Below are 5381 nucleotides of genomic sequence, written 5' to 3'. Positions count from 1 at the left end.
ACATAACAATATTAACCTTAAATGTAAATGGACTAAATGCTCCAATTAAAAGACACAGACTGGCAAACTGGATAAAGAGTCAAGACCCATGAGTCTGCTGTATTCAGGAGACCCATCTCACATGCAGAGACATACATAGGCTCAAAATAAAGGGATGGAAGAAGATCTACCAAGCAAATGGAAAACAAAAAAAGGCAGGGGTTGCAATCCTAGTCTCTGATAAAACAGACTTTAAACCATCAAAGATCAAAAGAGACAAAGAAGGCCATTACATAATGGTAAAGGGATCAATTCAACAGGAAGAGCTAACTATCCTAAATATATATGCACCCAATACAGGAGCACCCAGATTCATAAAGCAAGTCCTTAGAGACTTACAAAAAGACTTAGACTCCCATACAATAATAATGGGAGACTTCAACACTCCACTGTCAACATTAGACAGATCAACGAGACAGAAAGTTAACAAGGATATCCAGGAATTGAACTCATCTCTGCACCAAGCAGACCTAATAGACATCTATAGAACTCTCCACCCCAAATCAACAGAATATACATTCTTCTCAGCACCACATCGCACTTATTCCAAAATTGACCACATAATTGGAAGTAAAGCACTCCTCAGCAAATGTAAAAGAACAGAAATTATAACAAACTGTCTGTCAGACCACAGTGCAATCAAACTAGAACTCAGGACTAAGAAACTCAATCAAAACCGCTCAACTACATGGAAACTGAACAACCTGCTCCTGAATGACTACTGGGTACATAACGAAATGAAAGCAGAAATAAAGATGTTCTTTGAAACCAATGAGAACAAAGATACAACATACCAGAATCTCTGGGACACATTTAAAGCAATGTGTAGAGGGAAATTTATAGCACTAAATGCCCACAAGAGAAAGCAGGAAAGATCTAAAATTGACACTCTAACATCACAATTAAAAGAACTAGAGAGGCAAGAACAAACACATTCAAAAGCTAGCAGAAGGCAAGAAATAACTAAGATCAGAGCAGAACTGAAGGAGATAGAGACACAAAAAACCCTCCAAAAAATCAATGAATCCAGGAGTTGGTTTTTTGAAAAGATCAACAAAATTGGCAGACTGCTAGCAAGACTAATAAAGAAGAAAAGAGAGAGGAATCAAATAGACGCAATAAAAAATGACAAAGAGGATATTACCACGGACCCCACAGAAATACAAACTACCATCAGAGAATACTCTAAACACCTCTACGCAAATCAACTAGAAAATCTAGAAGAAATGGATAATTTCCTGGACACTTACACTCTCCCAAGACTAAACCAGGAAGAAGTTGAATCCCTGAATAGACCAATAGCAGGCTCTGAAATTGAGGCAACAATTAATAGCCTACCCACCAAAAAAAGTCCAGGACCAGATGGATTCACAGCTGAATTCTACCAGAGGTACAAGGAGGAGCTGGTACCATTCCTTCTGAAACTATTCCAATCAATAGAAAAAGAGGGAATCCTCCCTAACTCATTTTATGAGGCCAACATCATCCTGATACCAAAGCCTGGCAGAGACACAACAAAAAAAGAGAATTTTAGACCAATATCCCTGATGAACATTGATGCAAAAATCCTCAATAAAATACTGGCAAACTGGATTCAGCAGCACATCAAAAAGCTTATCCACCATGATCAAGTGGGCTTCATCCCTGGGATGCAAGGCTGGTTCAACATTCGCAAATCAATAAACGTAATCCAGCATATAAACAGAACCAAAGACAAGAACCACATGATTATCTCAATAGATGCAGAAAAGGCTTTTGACAAAATTCAACAGCCCTTCATGCTAAATACGCTCAATAAATTTGGTATCGATGGAACGTACCTCAAAATAATAAGAGCTATTTATGACAAACCCACAGCAATATCATACTGAATGGACAAAAACTGGAAAAATTCCCTTTGAAAACTGGCACAAGACAGGGATGCCCTCTCTCACCACTCCTATTCAACATAGTGTTGGAAGTTCTGGCTAGGGCAATCAGGCAAGAGAAAGAAATCAAGGGTATCCAGTTAGGAAAAGAAGAAGTCAAATTGTCCCTGTTTGCAGATGACATGATTGTATATTTAGAAAACCCCATTGTCTCAGCCCAAAATCTCCTTAAGCTGATAAGCAACTTCAGCAAAGTCTCAGGATACAAAATTAATGTGCAAAAATCACAAGCATTCTTATACACCAGTAACAGACAAGCAGAGAGCCAAATCAGCAATGAACTTCCATTCACAATTGCTTCAAAGAGAATAAAATACCTAGGAATCCAACTTACAAGGGATGTCAAGGACCTCTTCAAGGAGAACTACAAACCACTGCTCAGTGAAATCAAAGAGGACACAAACAAATGGAAGAACATACCATGCTCATGGATAGGAAGAATCAATATCGTGAAAATGGCCATACTGCCCGAGGTTATTTATAGATTCAATGCCATCCCCATCAAGCTACCAATGAGTTTCTTCACAGAATTGGAAAAAACTGCTTTAAAGTTCATATGGAACCAAAAAAGAGCCCGCATTGCCAAGACAATCCTAAGTCAAAAGGACAAAGCTGGAGGCGTCACGCTACCTGACTTCAAACTATACTACAAGGCTACAGTAACCAAAACAGCATGGTACTGGTACCAAAACAGAGATATAGACCAATGGAACAGAGCAGAGTCCTCAGAAATAATACCACACATCTACAGCCATCTGATCTTTGACAAACCTGAGAGAAACAAGAAATGGGGAAAGGATTCCCTATTTAATAAATGGTGCTGGGAAAACTGGCTAGCCATAAGTAGAAAGCTGAAACTGTATCCTTTCCTTACTCCTTATACGAAGATTAATTCAAGATGGATTAGAGACTTAAATGTTAGACCTAATACCATAAAAACCCTAGAAGAAAATCTAGGTAGTACCATTCAGGACATAGGCATGGGCAAGGACTTCATGTCTAAAACACCAAAAGCAACGGCAGCAAAAGCCAAAATTGACAAATGGGATCTCATTAAACTAAAGAGCTTCTGCACAGCAAAAGAAACTACCATCAGAGTGAACAGGCAACCTACAGAATGGGAGAAAATGTTTGCAATCTACTCATCTGACAAAGGGCTAATATCCAGAATCTACAAAGAACTCAAACAAATATACAAGAAAAAAACAAACAACCCCATCAAAAAGTGGGCAAAGGATATGAACAGACATTTCTCAAAAGAAGACATTCATACAGCCAACAGACACATGAAAAAATGCTCATCATCACTCGCCATCAGAGAAATGCAAATCAAAACCACAATGAGATACCATCTCACACCAGTTAGAATGGCAATCATTCAAAAGTCAGGAAACAACAGTTGTTGGAGAGGATGTGAAGAAATAGGAACACTTTTACACTGTTGGTGGGACTGTAAACTAGTTCAACCATTATGGAAAACAGTATGGCAATTCCTCAAGGATCTAGAACTAGATGTACCATATGACCCAGCCATCCCACTACTGGGTATACACCCAAAGGATTATAAATTATTCTACTACAAAGACACATGCACACATATGTTTATTGCGGCACTATTCACAATAGCAACCCAAAATGGAATCAACCTTGGAATCAACCCAAATGTCCATCTGTGACAGACTGGATTAAGAAAATGTGGCACATATACACCATGGAATACTATGCAGCCATAAAAAAGGATGAGTTTGCGTCCTTTGTAGGGACATGGATGCAGCTGGAAACCATCATTCTTAGCAAACTATCACAAGAACAGAAAACCAAACACCGCATGTTCTCACTCATAGGTGGGAACTGAACAATGAGATCACTTGGACTCGGGAAGGGGAACATCACACACTGGGGCCTATCATGGGGAGGGGGGAGGGGGGAGGGATTGCATTGGGAGTTATACGTGATATAAATGATGAATTGATGGGTGCTGACGAGTTGATGGGTGCAGCACACCAACATGGCACAAGTATACATATGTAACAAACCTGTACGTTATGCACATGTACCCTAGAACTTAAAGTATAATAAAAAATAAAATAAAATAAAGCAAATAAATAATAGTGTATCAAAATAGCCAGGCTATCTTTGGCAATACTCAACTTTCAGTCTGTGATTACAGTAGTTTCTCTCTTTCTCTGTCTCTGTCTCTCTCTCTCTCTCTCTCTGTGTGTGTGTGTGTGTGTGTGTGTGTGTGTGTGTGTGTGTATTCCTTCTTCCCAGCTCTTTGTGTTTTCTCAATATATTGTGCTCTTCTCAACCTCGCCAAGATTGAGAAGATCAATGCTGTCTGCCTCACATGGTTATGATGAAAGTCATCAGGACTCAGCCTGGATGTCCATTTCTGAGAAGTCCTCTCTGACACTCTCAGGTTAGATTAGCTGCCCCCTTCCTTGGGCCCCACAGTTCCTGAAATTTCCCTCTATCATTAACAACAATTACACAGAACAGTAAATCTTTTCACCTACATATATCGCTCAATGTTGCAAGGCCCTCGGGGGCAAGGATGATATCTGTGATGGTTAATTTTATCTATGATGGCCAAATTGACTAGACCACAGTATCCAAATATTCAGTCAAACATTATTCTAGATGTTTCTGTGAAGATATTTTTTAGGTGACATTAACATATAAAGCAGTAGGCTTGGGCCAGGCGTGGTGGTTCACGTCTGTGATCCCAGCACTTTGGGAGGCCAAGGCGGGCGGATCACTTGAGGCCAAGTGTTCAAGACCAGCCTGGCCAACATGATAGAAGCCCATCTATACTGGAAATACAAAAATTAGCCAGGTCTATTGGCACATACCTGTAACTCTAGCTACTTGGGAGGCTGAGGCATGAGAATTGCTTGAACCCGGGAGGCAGGGATTGCAGTGAGCCATGATTGTATCACCATACTCCAGCCTGGGGGACAGAGCGAAACCCTGTCTCAAAATAAATTAAAAAATAAATAAAAATAAATCAGTAGACTTGGACTAAAACAGATGACCCTTCATCACACAGGTGGGCCCCATCCAATCATTTGAAGGTCTTAAGAGAAAAAAATTGACCTCCCAAGTCAAAAAGGAACACTAATATCATGTCCTATTAACCTTTGTTTGTCCTACATCTGTGATATACAGCAGGCACTCAGGAATTACAGAATGAGCAAGTAAATAAATTGACCCATGAATGAATGCTATTGTGGAAAAAAAATTTGAATTGCATGAAAGGCTAAGTAAGATCATCACTAAATTCTCCTCTGACTTTAAAACCTGTGATTGTATTTCCATTCATTTAGTGGGATATCTTTCTTCTCTGAAATCACAGAGAATTTAGGTCCCCTCATATCTTGCCTTGTATTATACTTACACATGTTATTATCTGAT

Source organism: Rhinopithecus roxellana, chromosome 9 (assembly GCF_007565055.1).
Source record: "Rhinopithecus roxellana isolate Shanxi Qingling chromosome 9, ASM756505v1, whole genome shotgun sequence".
Classification (NCBI taxonomy): Eukaryota; Metazoa; Chordata; class Mammalia; order Primates; family Cercopithecidae; genus Rhinopithecus; species Rhinopithecus roxellana.
This window is presented reverse-complemented; position numbering follows the sequence as displayed.